Below are 21244 nucleotides of genomic sequence, written 5' to 3'. Positions count from 1 at the left end.
ATCTTTGGATCCAGTATGATCCATGTTTTCCATACTAGTTGAAAATCGTATTCCTCGTTAAGATTATAACTTTTAAATCCTAAAATGGTGCTGGCCGAAACTTACCTCCGTTTGCTTTTTAAATGCTCTTCAATGTCAGTGGCGTCACTGGGGTTGGTGTCACCCGGTGCGGGTAACTCATGGTGTCACCCCCTCACAACTTACCGCATGGACCACCTCTGTCGGAAATGTACGGCGCTAGGTACGGTCTTACTCCCTCTAGCTCCCTCTCTCTGTCTAGCTCCCTCTAGCTCCCTCTCTAGCTCCCTCTGTCTCCCTCTCTCTCTGTCTTACTCCCTCTAGCTCCCTCTCTCTGTCTAGCTCCCTCTCTAGCTCCCTCTCGGTCTTACTCCCTCTAGCTCCCTCTCTCTCTCTGTCTTACTCCCTCTAGCTCCCTCTCCCTCTGTCTTACTCCCTCTAGCTCCCTCTCTGTCTTGCCCCCTCTAGCTCCCTCTCTCCCCCTCTTGCTGCTTCTAGCTCCCTCTCTCTGTCTTACTCCCTCTAGCTCCTGCTCTCTCTCTCTTACTCCCTCTAGCTCCTTCTCTCTCTTTTACTCCCTCTAGCTCCCTCTCTCTCTGTCTTGCTCCCTCTAGCTCCCTCTCTCTGTTTTACTCCCTCTAGCTCCCTCTCTCTCTCTGTCTTGCTCCCTCTAGCTCCCTCTCTGTCTTACTCCCTCTAACTTCCTCTCTCTGTCTTACTCCCTCTAGCCCCCTCTCTCTTACTCCCTCTAGCTCCTTCTCTCTCTCTTACTCCCTCTAGCCCCCTCTCTCTCTGTTTTGCTCCCTCTAGCTCTCTCTCTCTGTCTTCCTCCCTCTAGCTCCCTTTCACTCTGGCTTGCTCCCTCTCTCTCTCTTACTCCCTCTCTCTGTCTAGCTCCCTCTCTCTCTGTCTTGCTCCCTCTAGCTCCCTCTGTCTTCCTCTCTGTCTTACTCCCTCTCTCTCTGTCTTACTCCCTCTACCTCCCTCTCTCTCTGGCTTACTCCCTCTAGCTCCCTCTCTCTGTCTAGCTCTCTCTAGCTCCCTCTATCTCTCTCTTACTCCCTCTAGCTCCCTCTCCCTCTGTCTTGCTCCCTCTAGCTCCCTCTCTCTCTCTATCTTAATTCCTCTAGCTCACTCTCTCTGTCTAGCTCCCTCTCTCCCTGTCTTACTCCCTCTAGCTCTCTCTGTCTCCCTCTCTGTCTTACTCCCTCTAGCTCCCTCTCTCTCTGTCTTACTCCCTTAGCTCCCTCTCTCTCTGTCTTACTCCCTCTAGCTCCCTCTCTCTTACTCCCTCTAGCTCCCTCTCTGTCTTGCTCCCTCTAGCTACCTCTCTCTGTCTTGCTCCATCTAGCTCCCTCTCTCTCTGTCTTACTCCCTCTAGCTCCCTCTCTCTCCGTCTTAGTCCCTCTAGCTCCCTCTCTGTCTTGCTCCCTCTAGCTCCCTCTCTCTCTCTTACTCCCTCTAGCTCCCTCTCTCTCTGTCTTGCTCGCTCTAGCTCCCTCTAGCTCTCTCTCTCTGTCTTACTCCCTCTAGCTCCCTCTCACTCTGTCTTGCTCCCTCTCTCTCTCTTACTCCCTCAGTCTCCTTCTCCCTCTCTCTTGCTCCCTCTAGCTCCCTCTGTCTTACTCTCTTTCTGTCTTACTCCCTCTAGCTCCCTCTCTCTTACTCCCTCTCGCTCCCTCTAGCTCCCTCTCTGTTTTACTCCCTCTAGCTCCCTCTGTCTCCCTCTCTCTCTGTCTTACTCCCTCTAGCCCCCTCTCTCTCTGTCTTACTCCCTCTAGCTCACTCTCCCTCTGTCTTACTCCCTCTAGCTCCCTCTCTCTGTCTTGCTCATTCTAGCTCCATCTCTCTGTTTTACTCCCTCTAGCTCCCTGTCTCCCTCTCTCTCTCTGTCTTACTCCCTCTCGCTCTGTCTCACTCCCTCTAGCTCCCTCTCTCTCTGTCTTACTCCCTCTAGCTCCCTCTCTCTTACTCCCTCTAGCTCCCTCTGTCTTGCTCCCTCTAGCTACCTCTCTCTGTCTTGCTCTGTCTAGCTCCCTCTCTCTCTGTCTTACTCCCTCTAGCTCCCTCTCTCTCCGTCTTAGTCCCTCTAGCTCCCTCTCTCTGTCTTGCTCCCTCTAGCTCCCTCTCTCTCTCTCTTACTCCCTCTAGCTCCCTGTCTTCCTCTCTCTCTGTCTTACTCCCTCTAGCTTCCTCTCGCTCTGTCTCACTCCCTCTAGCCCCCTCTCTCTCTGTCTTACTCCCTCTAGCTCCCTCTCTCTTACTCCCTCTAGCTCCCTCTGTCTTGCTCCCTCTAGCTACCTCTCTCTGTCTTGCTCTGTCTAGCTCCCTCTCTCTCTGTCTTACTCCCTCTAGCTCCCTCTCTCTCCGTCTTAGTCCCTCTAGCTCCCTCTCTCTGTCTTGCTCCCTCTAGCTCCCCCTCTCTCTCTTACTCCCTCTAGCTCCCTCTATCTCTGTCTTGCTCGCTCTAGCTCCCTCTAGCTCTCTCTCTCTCTGTCTTACTCCCTCTAGCTCCCTCTCACTCTGTCTTGCTCCCTCTCTCTCTCTTACTCCCTCAGTCTCCTTCTCCCTCCCTCTAGCTCCCTCTGTCTCCCTCTCTCTCTGTCTTACTCCCTCTAGCTCCCTTTCTCTCTGTCTTACTCCCTCTAGCTCCCTCTCCCTCTGTCTAGCTCCTTCTCTCTCTCTCTGTTTTACTCCCTCTAGCTCCCTCTTTCTGCCTCTCTCTCTGTCTTACTCCCTCTAGCTCCCTCTCTCTGTCTTACTCCCTCTAGCTCCCTCTCTGTCTTACTCCCTCTAGCTCCCTCTTTCTCTGTCTTGCTCCCTCTAGCTCCCTCTCTCTTATTCCCTCTAGCTCCCTCTCTCTGCCTCTCTCTCTGTCTTACTCCCTCTAGCTCCCTCTCTCTGTCTTACTCCCTCTAGCTCCCTCTCTGTCTTACTCCCTCTAGCTCCCTCTTTCTCTGTCTTGCTCCCTCTAGCTCCCTCTCTCTTATTCCCTCTAGCTCCCTCTCTCTCTGTCTTGCTTCCTCCAGCTCCCCTTCTCTCTATCTTACTCCCTCTATCTCCCTCTCTCTGTCTAGCTCCCTCTCTCTCTGTCTTACTGCCTCTAGCTCCCTCTGTCTCCCTCTCTGTCTTACTCCCTCTAGCTCCCTCTCTCTCTGTCTTACTCCCTCTAGCTCCCTTTCTCTCTGTCTTACTCCCTCTAGCTCCCTCTCCCTCTGTCTAGCTCCTTCTCTCTCTCTCTGTCTTACTCCCTCTAGCTCCCTCTTTCTGCCTCTCTCTCTGTCTTACTCCCTCTAGCTCCCTCTCTCTGTCTTACTCCCTCTAGCTCCCTCTCTCTGTCTTACTCCCTCTAGCTCCCTCTTTCTCTGTCTTGCTCCCTCTAGCTCCCTCTCTCTTATTCCCTCTAGCTCCCTCTCTCTCTGTCTTGCTTCCTCCAGCTCCCTTTCTCTCTATCTTACTCCCTCTATCTCCCTCTCTCTGTCTAGCTCCCTCTCTCTCTGTCTTACTGCCTCTAGCTCCCTCTGTCTCCCTCTCTGTCTTACTCCCTCTAGCTCTCTCTTTCTCTGTCTTACTCCCTCTAGCTCCATTTCTCTCTCTGCCCTCGGCATACACGGACCAAGATGGGTGTGTCTGCAGAACTTGTCTGGAGGGACCAAGAAAGGGCTCTGGTGTTAAGGAAGGAGCTGTGGAGCTTATAGATAACGCCATCCTGCACATGGGGTTGTATCATAAAAGGCCCTGCCGAGTACCTAGTCACGTGGGCACTTTGAGGGTGTTCCACTACCCGCAGGGCTAAGTGCGAGACACTGCAAAGATGCGTACACGGGCCAAGTGCAAGTGGACCCTTTGAAAGGGCTCTAATGGTCTCAGGGGCAGTGGGGTCATTGCTTAGGCAGCTTGAGGTGCGTACACTACAAAGGAGGCCCGTATCCTCACTGTCCACATGCTTTCATCTGCTAAGTGCATTAAGGCAGAGTGGAGGAAACGACACACTTCAAGGTTCTACTAGTAATAGCGCCGCTTAGACCTGGCCATTACTTACTTCTATCTCTCATTCGCTCGTCTCGGAATCACGTCACTGAGCTGCAGGGGGGTCTCCAGTCTCCCACTGCTGCAATATGGATGTTTACACTGCCTGATGCGCGGGCGGCCCATGCTGAGAGTCAGTCATGGACAGGTGTGGGGCGCCGAGGTAATAATTACATTTTTAAACGCACCCTAGGCCCCGAGGCAGCAGAAGCTTGACTCTCTGCCTCTCTCCAGTTCCCCGCCACTTCTAATGACTTCCTGTGTTCTGGAGGCAACCGGAATTGAGGTCCCAACATCCAATAATCTCTCCTCGCCTCTGCTCTGTTGAGCCAAGGGCAGGAAGTCTTCAGTGATTGACAACCGCGCCGAGGGCCCGGGGTGCGCCGGGTCCGTCGCAGCAGATTGCAACATTGTAGCACCTCATGGACTCTGAGAGGAGAGACAGATTTAACTGTTAACTATCTGACGGAGCCAGCTGCTGTAGTAAGTCTACAGCGCCGGGGAGCAGCATGGTGTCACCCCCATGTGAGGGTGTCACCCGGTGCGGTCCGCACCCCCCGCACCCCCCTAGTGACGCAATGTCTCCCTGACTTTCTTGATCTTTCTAATGCTATCAGGTGTTTCTCTCTAAGTGACTCACACGCAGACTTGATCATATTGTCATGTTCGCAAGATTTTCTTGCTGGACTCACAGCAATGCTTTATAGATTGATAATAAATTGAAGACCCATGAAACTAAGGCCCATAGTACGAAATTCCGATTTTGCAATTCCCAAATAGCGAATTCTTAGAAATTTCTATTTTTTTCTATTTGTAAATCACAAAACAGAATGTATGTATCTGTGAATTCCCAATAGCGATCCCTATGCATTCACTATTAGGAAATGGCAAGAGAGGAAATCGCTAAATTGTGATTTACTAGTAGGAAATCACAAATGTTACACATATGGGCCATGGCATATCCGAACATTGCAGTGGCTTTATGTGTTGAAGCAAGAACTATTATAGTCTCTATTATTAACCTAATGCCCCTCTCTCTCAGTACCTTAACCTCACCGTGAGAGAGCTGCAATAACATGTGTTGGCAATACCACTATATTTGGCTTTTTGTATTTGTCATGTATTAAGAGGCATGTCATGGATGGGCACACGCACACAACAAGCATACATATAGAAGTCACCGACAGCCACCCATTTTACATTCAGGTCCCCATACCTCTTATCAATACACACAGACATCTAGTCATACATAACCTGAGTGGTGTAGTAGGCAGCAGTGTGACGTGCACCATGGAGGCAAAGGGTGATGTGTAGAAGAGGAGCACAGGGTGAGGTGCACCACTGGAAGTACACAGCAGGTGAGCACTGGTTTACACCCTTCACAAGAGCACTGGCTGCTGTACTGTTTAGTGGCACACAGCCATATTCATCTTTTGGGCATCTGGGATGCACAATAAGGGGTACTTAACCCGTTCCATCATGACTCACAATAGTACTATTCTAAGTCCAAATGACTACCAGGCAGTTCCCTTTTAGAAGAGTTTACCTGGGAACCTCGAATAGGTCCTGAGACAAATGATCCACCAAGGAAGCATTTGGATCTGGAAATGCCTTTCAAAGGCTGGAAGCCACAATGCAGACAAGCTGTGATCACCAGCACTGTCGGCTTCTTGGGTAGTCCAAAGTCCAGAAACCTCTGGCACTCAGCTGGCACTGGCAACATCTGCTGTTCAATGCGGAGCCCCAATTCCTTTTCTCGCTGCAGCCCAACCGCACGTCAAAGCAAAGAGGTCACGCTTCCTATAAATGATTTCACCATTGAAAGTAATCATTGGCCCATCAGAGTGCTCCTTTTTAGGTTTTGCCTAGCAAATGCGTACGAAGTACGAAGTACGCATGCGCTAGGAAAACCTTATGTTTTTCTCTGTGGGGTCGGGTATCCGCCCCCTCCTCCCATTGGCCAGCTCCATAAATGGAGGCTAGCCATTGGGAGAGGGCTCTGTCCGTCAATCCCAGACCAGATTCGGGGGCGTTCCCGAGAATTTTTCTCTTTTGGCTACGTCAGCCGAAAGCCTGTTCTCCTCAACGCCCCCAAATCTGGTCCGGCGCATCCCAGCTTGCCCGGAGGGTGTTCCCTTTGTGTTTCATTTTTTGTGTCCTAATTGTTGCGTTGTGTTTCCTTACTGTGCCTCTGGTTGTTTTGCTTCTGCTCCCCGCTGTTCTGTTGCTTGTCCTGCAGCGCTTTTGTTTCTGTTAGGGCCTGGGAGGCGCTCTATCATTTACATTTACAGCCGGTGCCCACCCGGCATTGCACCAGATTGTCCCCGTCACCGCCGCGGCCCGGAGTCAGCAGGAGAGGCGCTGCACCCGCCTCCGTATCCAGGGCCGCGCTGCCATTGGCGGCCCCGGAGAAGTATTGCCGCCCTGTCATTGGTCCCGGCCACCGGGACTCCCTCTGCATCATTGCTGGGACGCGCAGGGATTGGCCCGACTCTGAGGGCTTCCCCACGCGCACCCGGAAAGACTGAAGGCCCTGCCGTCTCGCCGGAAAGCCCTGAAACGAATGATCCTCCAGCGAGGCTCTTTGATTTGCTCTTTGATTTGCAACTCCGTTATTAAAAAAAAAACTCCTCCGATCCGTCGCTAAAATGGACACTCCAAGCCCACGGGCGGCGCTGCCTCCCGAGGACGAGCTTGATGAGGACGATGACAAGCTTGACGAAACTTTGTCTGAGAGACTCTGGGGACTGACCGAGATGTTTCCTGAAAGCCTGCGTTCTGTTGCCGGCGTCACCTGTGAGTTCTCAGTCGCAGCAGCAAAGAAAATGTAAATTTGTGGCAACTTCCACACCCTAGTGGGGGGGCAAGCACTAGTTTAAGCTGTTAACAAGAGCCGCGTATAACCTGTACCAGGAATATTTATTCAGGCTTCTCACATCTGTATATCTCTGTCATTGTCCACTTTTTGTCCTCCGTGAAGGAGTGAACAAACCGTGCTTTCACATTTGCTTGCTCGAAGCAGGTGGAGGTAAATCTTTTGTATGTGTGAGTATTCATGCATTTAGTCGGTGAGAGTGGCAGCTTGCTCATTGTTCAGGCCCTTTAACAGTCAGAGGGACAGCAGCACCAGGTTACTGATGGGTTGAGGGCCAGGTCAACAACAAAGACAAGTACACATGATGATTGCCACAGTACAGGTGGGTGACATATGGGAGATTGGGTTGTAGCTGTGTTATAGGTAAGTAGCCAGTCTCTACAGAGCAGAAGGAGTGAGGGGATTTGTAGATATGTAGGAGCTACAGCTGTATTAGTAGTAATTGTATTTGTGTGATCCTATTATTCCTCTGAAAGGGCTTCTAAGCACTCTGTTGTCTTGTAAATGAGGGCACGGGTGAAGAAAGATGGTTTGCTTGAGATCATGCAAATTGTTGAAATCAGCCTTTCACCTCCAGAATCCTGTTTCAAACCCACGGTTTTAACCACTACCAATGCCTTCTGTTTGCATGCGCTGTTCCTGCTGTTTGAGTAGATGAGAGTTGCAGGGGGGCACTCTCGGGTGTGCGTGGACTCCCTGCTGTTGACTTACTATGAGGCTGTACCAGAGCATGACCAACCTGAAGCAAGAGAAAGGGCGTCCCCGCAAATCTCAGAGTAGAATTCATTATCTCTTTGCCATGTGTGCCGGTACCCTTGTTGTGTCCTTCTTCCCTCTGTCTGCCTGTTTTTTTGTGCCAATCTGCCCTCAGTTATAATTGTTTCCCCTCGTTTTTGTGTCCTTCTGCCCTCTGTCTGCCTGGTGTTTTGTGCCGTTCTTCCACCTGAACTGAGCCCTTTAAAATAAGGCCATGCTCCAAAAAGTTCCACAGCCCCCTGCCTTGAACCATAAAAAACTGCCCCCTACCTCCGTGAAGTACTCTGACTCTGCTCCCTACCCTCCCTTGGCGCCTAAAACTGTCCCCTGTCATGCACCCTACAAAGCCTCGACTTAGTAAACTGTCCCTTCTCTGTGTGCTTCGAGGCCGTAAAATATAAGCCTATGCACAAATGGATGGTTGGATTTGTGGGGTAAAGTTTTATTTAATGTGATTTTATGTAGCGCGAACTTTACCCGAAGGTGTCAGAGCGCTTTACATAAGAACTAGTTGCCAAACCTAAAGACTTTGATTTACATGCGTTAAGTAAAAGATACAAACAGGAAAACAATTGAAATGTACTAGATGTAGTCCCACAAAGAAGAGACTGTTGTTTCTCGTTATATTTCTATATACATATGGAAGGGATATGAATGGATGTACTGCAAGAGTCACATAGGAATGTTAGAGTAGAAAGGTCTACTGCATATACTACTGAAGACAGTCATCTCTATATACAGAAAAAATGAGTTATATTTAGAGGGGTCGGAGTGGGACGCAGTGGGTGTATGGATGCATGATGGATGAATGTATGCATGATGCATGGATGTATGGGTGGATGCATGGATGGGTTGTTGGTTGGATGGGTTGCATAAATTGTTGAGGGATTGGCTGTATATATGCATCTATCCATCCACCCATCCATGCATCTATCCATACACCCATCCATACTCCCATCCATGCATGCACCATGCATGCATCCACCAACTCATCAATGCAAGCATTACAACAAGAGCCTGCAGCTCTCCTTCGTCTCTCATCGCCCCTCCTTCCCTGAGCCCGCATCTCTCCTTCGTCTCTCCTCGCCCCCCTTCCCTGTGCCCTGCTATTGTAAATGACAATGCCATTTATTTATGTTAAAAAAACATAAATAAAAAAAATGTCAAGAGCATTGCCAATAGCTCTAACTTTAACAAAGGCAAAACCATTGCATTGTAAATACTTGTTTGACTTTAGGAAGATAGTTACGCCTTGATGACATGCACAGAGGTACCACATTGAGCAGATTTGTTGCGGCTGATGTGCCCAAAAACACGCCGACACCTGGGTTACACAACTGCAACCAGGAGAATTAAAGGCAGTTCTTTTCAACAGGCAAGGACCATATAGGGCCGATAGTGTCCATCTCCCCTGTGAATAATTTGTAAAAGAATATTAAGCGCAGGGGCCAAAGGTGTTATTTAGAGCCTTTGCCAGCACAACTTGATACTGGTCTGGTGGTGTCTAATGCCAGGGCTGCCTGTTCTTTTTTTTTTTCTTCTTTTTTTTTTCCAAAAGACCTTTATTGGTGCCACGTGGTTCCATACACAGCATGATTCCTACATCCCAGGTGGGCCGGCAGTGCAAGATGACGTTTTATATAGCATTAGAGGCGGGAGAGAAGATACACAGCAAGCCGCCTACAACCACATCGTGCCGGCCGCGTCAGGTGGGCAATTATTATAAGTGGCCTCAGAAAAGGTCCCGAACATTTACGGTCTAAAAGTCAAATAACATAATAATAATGCCACTATTCACCAATTTTAGCAGAATAAGATGTCCACATTCAATGATTACTGCCACCTAGTTACGTTCATGCATGGTTTGCCCTAAAACCTATACTAATATTTTAGTTGTCATATCCCATCATGTTTGATGTCCCCCATGTATCAGTTCCTATCCCCGCCCTGTGTGCCATCCCCTTCAGTGCGGGAGTCAGTGGTTGCGTCTGCAGTTCTGGTGTGCTCCAGGAGCTAATCTGGAGAGGAGCCTAGATCTCGCGCCGGCGAGAGGAGGGTAGTAATAGTTCAGCATGGGTATGTAACTGTTCTTGACAATATAAAAGGTCATGTAGCCAATCATTAAATTTAGGAGCTCTTCCCCTGCCCCACTTGCAGGCAATTCGTCGTTTAGCAAGGAGGAGTGCTAAGGAAACATACTGCTGTACCTTAGCGGGCAGCGGTTCAATGTATCCCAGGAGCGCGGTGATGGGGTCTTCCGACACGTGTATCCCTGTCATTTGATCTAAAGCGAGAATAACTTCCCCCCAGTATCAGCGGACAGGCGGGCAGTCCCAAGCCAGGTGTTTGAAGCCAGCTCCTTCCTCCCCACATCGATCGCAGTGATCGTTATCGCGCAAGTGTAGGCGATGTAGGCGTGCAGGCGTATAGTATAAACGGTGAATGTATTTGTAGTTTATGATACGCAGTCTGCTACTGACGGAGACTTCCCAGTTTGGCAGCAACAGAACGACCATTGCTCTTCAGTGAGAGGGTGTCCTAGATCACCCTCCCATTTTTTCTTAGCTGGGGGAAGGTCACATTCACATTCATTTTGGGTGGTGCGATATAGGAGGGACACCACATGCGTAGGAGTGGTTTGCTGCAAAAGGGCGTGAAGGGGGGCATAATAGAAGGTTCTTGTGGGAAGCATTGGGTGAGGATCCGCATAGCCTGCCTAAGCCTAATGTAGTTAAACCTATCTAGAGCTGTGGGGGAGTAAGTTCCGAAGAATTTGTCGCCAGTGCAGAATTTTCCTTTTACATAGAGGTGTCCCCAGGTAAGACTGGAGAGCTTGCGTAGCAGGCGGCGGCAGCCGCCTTCTTGTGTGACCGGGAGATTGTGTCTCCCCTGGAGGGATAATGAGGGTGAATAGAGTAGGGGACAGTAAATTCATGGAGCCAGGTTCTGCCAGGCGCTAGTAGTGCATTGAACAGTGTTGGAGGCCAGATGTCTCGGGACTGCAGGGGTGCTAAAATATGCTGAAAATGGCATTTGGGTCATGTATTCGTCCTCTATCGCTAGGTGGGGCATGTAAGGGGGGATGTATCCAGTAGGCTGCGAAGTTAGCCTGAGCGCAGATGAAATAAAGTTCTATATCAGGTACCTCAAATCCCCCGACCTCAAAGGGTCGCGTGAGGGTGTCCTAACAGCCTGGCATGTTTTCCGCCCCAAATAAGACAAATTAGCTGGGTTTTGATATCTTTAAAAAATGGCGGCTAGGAGTGTAAGGGATGTTCGTAAAAAGATAAAGCAATTTGGGTAGTACTACCATTTTAATCAGGGAGGCTCTGCCAGCCATGGAGAGGGGCAACGCAATCTATCTGGTGAGGAGATCAAGCGCTCGTCCATAGTTGGACAGCATCAGTTTGTCTCGGCTCGGAGAAATGACTATTCCGAGGAATGTAAGTGTATCTCCACACCACGAGAGTGGATAGTCCTGCTCGAGACATGCAGAGATGTAAGTAAGGGGGTATATCTGGGATTTCCCGCAGTTGATATTAACCCCGGAGAGGAGTCTGAGAATGGGGTTAAGGCTTTTGTTTGGATTGCGCAGATGTAGCGTAAAGTCATCAGCGTATAGGGAAATTAAAATTGGTCTTTCTGGATATATCAGCACATGGTCCCGGAAATGTTGACGGACTTTGGCCGCCAGGGGTTCAATCGCTATAGTGAAGAGTAAGGGCGAGAGGAGACACATCTGTCGGGTGCCTCAGGCTATTGTGACAGGGAAAGATTGGACTCCATTGACCATGACTCTAGCCTGTAGGCCAGTGTATAGCAAATCTATCCAGGCCAGGAAAGGAGCGGGGAATCCCATGCGTTGGCAGACGAAGGCAAGGTAGTCCCATTCTAGTGAGTCATACGCCTTGGTAGCATCGAGGAATATTGCTGTGGCGTTCATATCGGGCTAAATGTCCTGGAGGACCGCAAACAAAGTGCACAGTTTATTAGACGTTCTGATTGGTCTGGAAGTACTAGGGCAGTCATGAGAGGGCTGATATGGTTGGCGATCAATTTTGTTAATATTTTGGCGTTGACATTAATTATTGAAAGGTGTCTATATGAGTCACAGTGAGAGGTCAACTTTCTTGGATTGGGCAGGGAAATTGTGCGCGCCGCACTCATTGTTGGGGGTACTATGCCCGTTTCACGTGCCTCTTCAAAGACATGTCGCAGTACGGGGATAAGTAAGTGGTGGAAAGTTTTATCAAATTCGGCCGGGAGGCCGTCAAGCCCCGGGGCCTTGCCTGATTGTATTTGCATTATGGCGGATATGATCCCTTCTTCTTCATGGTGTGCTGAGAGAATTCCCTCTGTCCATTTCCCAGCCAGGCTATTGCGGTGTCCTCAAAGAAGGAGGTGAAATCCACCGGGTGAGTTCTATGTGTCTTGTACAGGGTTTTTTAGAAGCTGCGGACAGCTCCCACTATCTCAGAAGTGTTTCTATGTAGCTGACTGTCTTCGTCTTCGATTTCAAGGACCATATTAGAGAAGCAAGGAGGGTGAATCAAGGATGAGAGCGCCTTCCTTGGTCTATCGCCCTCTCCATATTGGCGCGCCTGATGGTATTTCCCTCTAAACTTGCATTCGCTCTCAGCTGCCTCCTGATATTAAGTAAGTAAGCTTCTCAACCGAGCCTGCAATTCTGGGGTGGGGTGCGTCTTGCATCATATTTTCCTTTTGTTTGAGCTCTGCTTCCAGCTTGCGGAGCGTGAAGCCGATATCCCTCAGAATTCCCCCGCTTTTTGCAATACAGAATCCTCGAATGGTGACTTTAAATGCCTCCCATATCGTGGAATATTGCTCAACCAAGTCTTCATGGGAAGAAGTCAGTTATTTCTTGTTCTAGTTCCTGTTTGAATGCCAGATTCCCAAATGGGAAAGGTGGCCTAAACATTAGCATAACTGCAAAATACAATGTTTAGGGTCCACCTGTCGGGTGGAATATAGAGGGCGGCCAGTCACCCCGCTTGAGCGAGAGTGCTCGGGCAGTATTGTGGATCTTCATCTCATCACAGTGTCTGTTACGGTTCTCTGTTCTGATGAGTCCGTCCAGTGAAGTGATGGGGAGCATTTTTAGTGTATCAGACACCAGTGCTCAGGTCCAGTCCACCATGTGTAAATGCTTTTGTGAAGGTTGGATAATAGTCTGTGTTCAGCAGCGGGCGCCGTTAAGGGAACGTGTATTTCTTGAGAAGTAGTGATGGTGATAGTGTACTAAGAGCATAGTCTTCCTTGCCATGGTAATGTGCAATTTGCCGCGATCTCTTAAGCTACCCTGTGAGGTACATGTCCGGGTCACTCCATGATTTACGGTTCATATGGCATGGGCGGTATTGCGTGGATTCATTCAATGTCCGCCATTATACTAGGAGGATGATCATGCTTGCCAAGACAATGTGTAAGCCTTTGCAGTTTCTTGAAGCTTCTCGTGGAGTGGATGCCTGGTTGCGGCGTGTTTTGCAGCCAGCAGAGCAGGGCCATCTTCGCATGGGTTTACTCTATATCGGATGCGCTGCCATTACCCTCCGGACGGTGAGCCGGGGAGGACCGGCCTGCAGGTTGTCTTGGTAGGGTCTTGAGGACATCCTGGGCATGTTGTGGGCTATTAAAGAAATGTTGTTTTCCTTGATGTGTTACCTTTAGGGGAGCCAGGAACAGCATAGCGTAGGGCAGAGGTCTTCAAACTTTTTTAGGTTGACCCCCCAAGCTGAATTTTTTTAGATGTTGGGCCCCCCCACCAACTGTCAGAAATTTGTACAATCTGGTACACTATATAATCGACCACCATCCGCATATCCCAGGCCATATTTGGCAAATAATTGATTGAACCTACTACATCCACAGCCACTTAGAAACATTAGCTCAAAACTTTACTGCTTGAAGTTTAACAATGGGCATTGTACATCTCAGTAGAAAAAAACAAATTACAATGTTGTTCAGCAAATGAATCCTTGCACATAATGTTCATATCGTTAGATTTCTGAAACCATTTCTATATATTTTATTAAAAAGGAGAAAGAAAGTGAGATCATTGGTTCCTTGCTATATAGATCACCATGGAGTACACCAGTTTCATGGTTCAGGGAGTTCCAAACTTTCCCTTCCTGGAGGTTTAGGTGCCTTATTATTGCATGCTGTTCGGTATTCTGCAGCTTTTTCTACAAATTGATCCTTTTATCTAGCCTGCTTACCCTGATTCCTCAATATTTCCACACGTGTTCTGCTGCTGTGCCTGGGCTACTAAAAACTCGGCTGCCGCTGCTCACCCTAAGCCTGGTCTGTTGATGTTAAGTTTGGGTTATGCTAGCTTGCTCTCCGTGGCCTTTCTATTCTACATTGCTGTAAAGAGGAACTGGACTACAGTGACAACATAGTCAAGATTATATCACTGAGCTCCAATGCTGACTGGGTGTACTTTTCTAAATAACTGAAAAAGCATGCTCCTAACCCTGCCTGTTACCACTGTCCAGGAGCTCCATCTTGCCCTATCTTTTTAGTTGAGTACACCTTGATGCTTGTTAGGAAATCTCAGACTCACACGCCCCTAACATTATTGAAAAGCTATGCCTCCAAATGCGCATTCCTCTGGAAGAACAAATACAGCAGTGCTACCAGGAATTTTTGACTCTCTTTAGCTTTATCTAAAAACAGAAGTTCTGTTGAACAAACAGGGCTTATCACCATTCCCATTGCAAGAAGACTAACTTTGTGAGTGAACCTCAACCTAGCTTATCACAAAAAAGGAGATGTCTTATCTCATGGTAGAAAGCAAGATGTCACTACTTAAATGTCTTAAAATGTATCGCTAGTGGAGCTCCTTACTGACCAGCCTTTCTTAATTACTACAACGGATAATGCACAATGAAGTAAAGGTTGCACTCCACTCCTGACTGAATCTACATACATCCAAGTGCTCAATGCCTGTGACCAACTAGTAGTGGACCCGCTCACCCCCAGTAGGCCTGGCTACTTGCCTCTGGCTACTCCATTTCCAGGCCTTACTCTGCTACCTTCATATAGTGTCTTCTGCTGCTTCCAATGGGACCATGAAGGGCAGTTACTACGAGGGCTACAATCAGTTTTTGCCTTGTCAGGTCTCCAGCTGAACTACCAGCATCTGGAGTATAAACATCCAACAGGCATAGGTGCTTTGGTGATGGACAGGTTATACACAATTTTAAATACCTCATTGAAAAGATGGGTTGGCAGTCACCATTGTCCTTGGCTAAAATGACTTGGGTGTGCATGTTGCACAGCTATTGGGCATACCTCTTAGATCTGCTCGGAGGGCAAAAGCCAGAACACCAGAACTTTGACCCCAGTGACAATACAGGAAGAGACATCACATGGCCTTTGACAAAGTGACATCAGGTCTTTACTACTCAACTAAACGACTATCATTTTATAAACCTCAGAAACATGTATGGCTGAGTGGACCTACAGGGAATCGCACGTGTGACCATGGGATCAAAGACATTTCTGAGAAAAAGAATGGGCCTGGCACAGCAGTCAGAAAAATACACATAAGTACATTTTCATCATGTAACTGCGCTAAGACAGCTGCACCTTTTCAGTCACTGTTCTGAAAAACACGGACGTTGGATAGTTAGTAAAAGAATACACAAGCTTGTTCAATGGCGGCAGTTAAAAATCTAGTGAGCAGCTGAGCATTTTCAACCACTGGGCTCTGATCTGTATTTACAGATTTCTATCTCTCACCCATTTGATCGGGAGAGGTGAGGCACAGAATAACAAATTTTACTTTTTACTTCAATAGAAATCAGGCAGGCTCTCTGTGTGTATGCACATGTGCAGTTTTTTTGTGGTCGTTTACTGTGACCATAGACACTGAAGAGTACTCCAGTTCTTGGTGGTAGGGATAGCGCACCAAGTCGTTCCTCTGTGTCCAAAGCTGAGCGCGGAGCGTTGCTCGTGTATTGTTGTCAAGAGCCAAGGTATAGGGGTTCCGACTGCCATAACTGCCACCATGTGCAGCCCACTGGAGAAGCCGCAGATCCTCTTCCACATCCAGAAGTCGCTTAACTACACTGTCTTTGATTGCAAGTATCTGCCTCACATAGCCTGTTTTGTTTGTTTGGGCAACTACCCGCGGGGCACCGGCGTACTTCAGATCTATGAAATCCAGCACAGAGAGGTGCAGCTGCTGAGTGAGCTAGAAAAAGCCCAAGCCCATCAAATATAGAATATTTGGTGCTTCAGCGCTACAGCATCGGTATCTTGCTACAGGAGATTTTGATGAAAACCTCAATGTGTGGAATTTGGAAGCAGCAGAAATCCCAGTTTACGGTGAAGGAGCGCCAGAAATTGTTACTGGGAGCAGAGATGGAACTGTGAAGGTATGGGATACAAGACAAAAAGGTATACCAGTTGCCAGCATGGAACCTGGAGAAGGAGAAACTAAGAGAGACTGTTGGACTGTAGTATTCGGACATTCATGCAATCAACAAGAACGTGCTGTCTGTGCAGGATATGACAATGGTGATATTAAGCTGTTTGACCTAAGAACCATGTCTCTTCGGTGGGAAACTAACATTAAGAATGGGGTTTGCAGTGTCGAGTTCGACAGGAAGGATATAATAATGAATTAACTGGTGGCCACTTCATTTTAAGGGAAGTTTCATGTTTTTGACACGAGAACCCAGCATCCCAAAAAAGGTTTTGCTTCTCTTGCAGAAAAGGCTCACAAATCCACAGTTTGGCAAGTTCACCACCTGCCACAGAACAGAGATATATTTATTACAACAGGAGGAGCTGGGAGTCTGCATCTTTGGAAGTATGAGTATCCCGCTCAGTGGATGCAGAAAGATTCTGAAGGCGTGGAGGAGGGGGTTGCAGGATCCGTCGCTCTTCTGCAGAATGTAACCTTGTCCACACAGCCCATTGCTAGCATTGACTGGAGCCTTGACAAACATCGGATGTATGTCTGCACGTCGTTTGACCAGACCGTGCGAGACTTCATAGTGACTAAACTTAATAAAATCTAAGGCAGATTGACGTCCAGAGAAAGCGCCACCAAAGACTGGAATGAATTCAAGGATTCTTATTTTTTTTTAAGTAGCTGTATATGAAATGTTGGTTAATTTTAAACGGAACTACATATGTACATACCTCCGTCGAAAGTTGGACGTTAAAGAGACCTTGTTTGATTAAGAACTTGCTGCCTAGAGGAAGCACCATAAGCAGGAAACATGTTTTCCTTTGATCCTTTTCAAATGTATATTTCTGGCAAACTTTTACAGATGTTTGTAATTGTGCGGAAGAGGGCACCTTTTCTTACCGTTCGGAATTGCTGTCATGCCCTATGCAACCAATGTGCCCTACAGGCAGAGGCACAAGTAGGGCCAAATTTTGGGCGGGTGCGGGGCTACGAAAAAATTTCAGGGGGGGGGCTTATTATTCCATCAACAGGCAGAGTGGAGAGGCAGTGGCTCTAAGAAGCTGTGAAAAAAGATCAAAGGCATCAATAAGAAGCAAATGGTCTTTAAAAGACCTGTGAAGTACTCGGTGCGGCTGTGTGTTTCCCAGGAAGTGGTCTCATCCCGGGCTGCCACACAAGAGGGGTGGAAGAGTGGGCTGAAGCCCTTTGACCTTAATGAGCGTGGGGCGCCTGCCTGCACGTCAGTGCCTAAGAGTCAGGTTTGGACCAGACACCATCACAATGTCAGAGTCCCAGAGAGAGCTGAAGGCAGCAGACAACGCTTTTATTTAAATTCCAAAGTATGGCACGTCACAAATGTACTTGCGACATGGGACGGTGAGATTTTGAGGTGAAGCACGCGCCCCCTCAAGATGATGGTGCACCCCCCCAGGGGGGCGCACCCAACAGATTGAAGAACTCTGGCGTAGGGCATGTTGAGTTGTTGCAGTTTTTTCTTTACTTGGAGGAATTCTCATCTTTGCTCCTGGACAGCCATGGTAAAATCAGTGTAAATTGATATCTCCAACCCCTCGTAGCGGAGCTAACCACGTTCTCTAGAGAGGCAAAGGGCAGTGTCTCGGTCCCAATAATTAAGTATTTTGGCTATTATGGGACGGGGAGTGGTCCCAGGAGCGGACCAGTTCGTCAGTGAGCAGTGTGCTCATTCAACAACCAGGACTGGTGAAAAAGCCTCTCTGCCAAACAGCGGTATGAGGAGGCGCTCGACGTATTCATCCATCTTACTGATGGCCGTCGATTCCGGCACTCCTAGTATGCGTAAGTTGTTAAGTCTTGAGCGAGATTCTAAATCTTAATTTTTAGCCGCTATAACTTTCAGAACCCTCTCCATCTCAAGTGTGCAGTTTGTTGTGGTGGTGAAGGTGTCCTCCAGGTCAGAGATTTGCCGCTCCGCTTCAGTTAGTCGATCATCATGTTTCTCCACCCTGCGAGTAAGACCTTCCAGTCTAGTGTTCATAGATTCCATTTTGGATTCAATGGTTGTCAGGCTTGACTGCATCACTAGCAGGAGTTCTTTTAGGTTTGCGGTAGAAGTGGTCGGGCGTCAGCCTGGTCTTCATCAGGTTCTGTCTGGGAGCGGGCAGACTTACAAGTGTCGAAGATAAGTTTCGGTTGACGTCCATCCAGTTTCCGAATGGCGATGGAGCGGGAGGTACACCGATACGGTTGTGGCCGGAGAAGGTCCGTTTCGCGATTGTTGGAATAGAAGGGGGGTCCGTTTCGCGATTGTGTTAGTTGCGCCTATTGCCTTGTGGTGGGGGTCTCAAGGTCCAGCTTGCAGTGGGCCGATGGTGGGGGTGCAGTCTATCTTCGGTTGGTTTCCCACTCCATGCGGCGCTGGCCTTGATGGTTTCCCTGAGGTGACCTCTGGGTTCCAAACCAGTGTGTGTGGGCCTGAGTCCCAGGTCGCACTCTCCAAGCGCCGGAGCGGTCAAGAGAGTGGCGCGAGTTCGTGGGTTCTAGATGATGGGACTCAGTGTTTCTTAGGGCAAGATCGCTGGCAGTGGTGTGTATCAAAGCGCAGTACTAGAGCCCCTAAAGATCAGCCCAGCACAGCCCTTCCCCGGCACGCCTCATAGGTTTCAAACTGGAAGGCCCCGGTTGCCCCGAGCAGCAAGCAGTATCCTGGGGTGATTGGGAGCGGGCGGTAGCCGAAGCGTCGCCTGGGGGTCCCCCGCAGGAGCAGTCAGGTCCAAGGATGGCCCTCCTCCTCGTGGCGCAGCCTCCAGTGCACGGGGGGGCCAAGCACTGGCTCAGAGCCGTGTAAACTGCAGGCGCTCAGCTGGGCGTTATCACATTGAAGGATGTACAGAAGTTCGGTATGCTGCCAGGCCCTATGTAGCCTCCACAGACGGCAACACGTCTCAGACCTAGCAGAGAAAGTAGCAGCAGAGCTCCGGCCACAGCAGCAGCAAATCGGTAGGTTCTGGCAATGTCAAGCGGGCCGGGGCACAGCGCTAGTCATTTATTACCTCAGGCCCGCATGTGTTCCGAGGGCCTCAGCAGGTCAGCATCTGCTTCAGTTTAAGCCACCTAGCAGGGTCCGCCAGGTCTCAGCGTCTCCCCCCCCCCCCCCCCCCCCCCCAGGGGGCTGAGTCCAGCGCCGCGGCACGGAGGCAATCAGGCAGTCTAGGCCCAGCAGGGATATGGTCGCTCCAGCGCTTGCAGGGGGGCCGGGATGCAGCACAAGCCACTCATCGCTCCTGTTTCTAATACGCCTTGCAGGGGCTTGGGCAGTCCGGCGCTCACCCCAGCTCGGGTCCCCCAGCCTGGCCGGCCAGGCCACAACGTACCGTCAGAGGGATCCGAGCCCAGTGACAGAGGTCGGCGTGGACACAGGCCGCCGCCTGCACGCCTCAGCGGGACCTTCGTCTGCGCAGGCACAGCACCAGTGTTATAGTCACCTCAGGGCCCACATGAACACCCGCCCCACATGCCCAAACCCGCAAATAACACAAGGACACGAGTGCGACCCGACCCGACATGGACTGAACAAGGCATGAGCACGCATCGGGTCATTACAGGCGTCCAGGCATGACCTAAGACTCTCGTCATAACCTCGAAAACTTGGCATACAGCTTGGGAAACGCACTGCATCCAGAGTGACCAAGAAACGCACCGCCACCAAGTGACCTAGTCGCCCTTGCCGCCCCACTCTGTGGCCCATATTATGCCTTCTCAAGCCCTCCTCCGAATCGAGCAGCATTGCGTGCCAGACGCCAAATTCCCACACAACATCACCTAAAACCACACGTAATCCCAAGCTCCGTGAACACTTAGGAAAGAACGATCGCATATCTGTTGGTACATGCAAACTGCTGATGCGGAGAACAGGGCTGATCCATCACATCTCCCCTTATCAACGTCAATGCGTCTACAAGAAAAGTTTATTCACGATCGCCAACAGCCCGCGCACCACACAGCATGCTGTAACCCTTAGAACATGAAATCACCGTCGGAATTGGAATACCGCATTACCACGTAGTGCTCGAGGGCACCGCGTCTAGGCACGCACATGGACAACGAGGGGCTAGAACCGACTCTCAAGCAAACTACGATCCCCCTTGCTCAACACATACCGCTGCTCGGATACCCGGCATACAATCAAGCTAGTGATTGTCCAGGGCCACACAATTGGAATGTGGACTGGAACCCTATTTCCGGTTCTCAAAAGGGGGCACACAAAAGTGACTGGCCCCGTCTAGTTCCGACCGAGTAGACCACAAACTGTTCTATATGAGGCATACAAGGCAAGCAGAATGCAACGCTATAGAAACCCTTCTAATTTCAAACCAGATGTAAATCGCGGTACCGCACTCAGTTAGACACCGCCTCTGCAGCCTGCGGTATCGCGATGAGCAATACTGCCGGGATGTGCGCACTAACATTTCTAACAACAATGCATGCACGGACCACCGCAGCCGGTGCGTGACCTTCGCTCTATTGATTTAGATTGGAACTGGCCGCACGAGGCCTGAACTCCACTCTTTCCCCCACGGAAACAAAACTTTCAAAACTGCTCGCATGCCAAAGCTTACAGCTGTGAGCGCGGGGACCGCACACCACCGCGTGCAGCACCCCTCCAGCCCCCACCTCACGCCCCTGGGGCACATCACCCGACGGAGGATGCAAAGCGTGACCCGCGGAGGTCAAAACTGCGATAATACCACCCCTGACTCACCGCAACAAAAGCCCACCAGGCGACCGCAGGAAAAACCGCACACCGACGCCAAACAACGCCTCTGGACGGGGTGACCCGGAGCAACCGCGCTTGAGCCGCGGGTGGGCAGGGGAAAAGAGTGTCCCAACATGGAACTACAACGACGTCCGGAGCGGCAAAGAGGCCTCCCCAGCGGGGAAGTGGACAGAAATACTCCCGCCGGCTCCTCCCAGCCGCCCCGGACGTGCATCACCTACACAGTCTCCACCAACCAGGGGAGACTGCCCTGGGTGAGGAAGTACTATGTCATGTGGGGGCGGGACAGCCCTCCATGACTAAGAGCCCGCCCTCCTAATGGCCACTGCGTGGCCTCGGGCAGGCGCATTGCAGGCGGTGGGTCCGC

The 21244-nt window shown here is 49.9% G+C and overlaps 1 pseudogene; it reads left to right on the top strand.

Annotated features, from left to right (window-relative positions):
• The first annotated feature begins 15710 nt into the window (after positions 1-15710).
• Positions 15711-16728, top strand: LOC147702638 (dynein axonemal assembly factor 10 pseudogene; annotated as a pseudogene).
• The last annotated feature ends 4516 nt before the right edge of the window (positions 16729-21244 follow it).

The sequence above is a fragment of the Lissotriton vulgaris genome, chromosome 7 (assembly GCF_964263255.1).
Source record: "Lissotriton vulgaris chromosome 7, aLisVul1.2, whole genome shotgun sequence".
NCBI classification, from domain to species: Eukaryota; Metazoa; Chordata; class Amphibia; order Caudata; family Salamandridae; genus Lissotriton; species Lissotriton vulgaris.
This window is presented reverse-complemented; position numbering and strand designations above follow the sequence as displayed.